This window comes from Sinocyclocheilus anshuiensis, unplaced genomic scaffold (assembly GCF_001515605.1).
Source record: "Sinocyclocheilus anshuiensis isolate Anshui unplaced genomic scaffold, SAMN03320099.WGS_v1.1 scaffold117, whole genome shotgun sequence".
In the NCBI taxonomy this organism is placed as follows: domain Eukaryota; kingdom Metazoa; phylum Chordata; class Actinopteri; order Cypriniformes; family Cyprinidae; genus Sinocyclocheilus; species Sinocyclocheilus anshuiensis.
This window is the reverse complement of record NW_015536624.1, coordinates 2,598,391-2,600,352: the sequence shown is the minus strand read 5'-3', so window position 1 is coordinate 2,600,352 and position 1,962 is coordinate 2,598,391.

Genomic DNA, 1,962 nt, shown 5'->3' with positions numbered 1-1,962 from the left:
TTATTGATCTTCTCAGAAAAGAAGGACGCAAACTCATTGCATTTGCTGTCGGAGAGCATTTCACTGGCAATCTGACTTGTTAGATGAATATATTAGGCTATATCTCTCAGAAGGCATCTTATGGTTAGCTGTACAACAAAATAATAATCATCGAAATTGATGATACATCATATGTTCATGTAAAAAGCACTACCTACCTTTCAATTAGCACAAATATCATAATAAACATGCTTTACACAAGCTTTATATTTGAACTGTTTTCTCTTTTTAATATATAATAAATAGTTTACTGTCCTTGGCTTTTACATGGTTTCTTTCAGCTCTGTGTTGTGTAAAGCATGCAGGGGATATTATATTACGGAATTATAGCATTTTTCAATTTTTCTTGCAGAGCTTCTGCAAATCTGCCTTGTAACTTTTGATAGCACAGTATATTGTTATTTTAGCATTATTAGAGCGTTATTTTAGCGCATATTAGAGCGTTATTTCCATGTTTGATTCTCTCTTGCCTACCTGGACTGTTGTTTCTTTGCTAATCATTTGCTGCCTGCCTTTTTGACCCTGCCTACCTTGTGGATTTACCCTGTGCTCTGTCTGCTGCCTGCCCTGACCATTTTCCTGGACTCTGTTAATGATTTGTGACCCTGGACCACAAAACCAGTCTTAAGTCGCTGGGGTATATTTGTAGCAATAGCCAAAAAAATACATTGTATGGGTCAAAATTATTGATTTTTCTTTTATGCCAAAAATATTTAGGATAATAAGTAAAGATCATGTTCCATGAAGATATTTTGTAAATTTCCTACTGTAAATATATTAAAACTTAATTTTTGATTAGTAATATGCATTGCTAAGAACTTCATTTGGACAACTTTAAATGCGATTTTTCTCAATATTTAGATTTTTTTTTGTACCCTCAGATTCCAGATTTTCAAATAGTTGTATCTCGGCCAAATATTGTCCTATCCTAACAAACCATACATCAATGGAAAGCATATTTATTCAGCCTTCAGATGATGTGTAAATAACAATTTTGGAAAATTGACCCTTATGACCAGGGTCACATTTGCCTTGCGTACGTTGTCTCTAACGCTGATGATTGAACATTGCCTGTCTGACTCAGATTGTGTATTAATAAAGCTGCACATGGATCCCAACTCCACTGACTCCTCGTTACAGATATCTAGTTCACTTAATCCTTTAATGCAAAATTTAAAAAATACAAACTTTACTGTATACAACATTCTTTTCAAAAATACAATTTGTCCATTAAAATGTCATGTCTATTTTATAATAATAATAACAATAATTATAATAATTATAATAATAGACATTTTATTTTAAATCTATCCGGTTAAAGATAAAGGTGCACAAAGGCAATGAAAATTTTATGATGCAAAAGGCAAAGATTTTATGCTGGTCATTGAAAAGTACCCATCTCCAACTACTTTATCTGCCAATTTTCATCACAGCTTCTACATGACACAAAGCCATACATCCACCCAGTCAAAGCCCAGTAATAGCAATATCAGAATATTAGGGCAAGTATAGCTGTATTTACATTTTCTTGTAGAACTTCTGCAAATCTGCCTTGTAATTTTTGATAACATACAGTATCTGTGGCAAAAGTAACTGTACCATTAATACAGTACAGTCAGAAAGACTGAAATCAACACCAGGCCATCTAAGATGTAGTTGAGTTTGTTTCTTCATCAGACCAGATTTGGAGAAATTTAGCATTACATCACTTGCTCACCAATGGATCCTCTGCAGTGAATGTGTGCCGTCCGAATGAAAGTCCCAACAGCTGATGAAAACACCACAATAATCCACACTACTCCAGCCCATCAGTTAACATCTTGAGAAGACAATAGCAGACCAGACCAGGCCTTTACTGCAGCTGACTTTGGATGTTGTTTGTTTGTGGGTCTTTCTGCCTTTGTTTTGTCTTCAGCAAGTGAA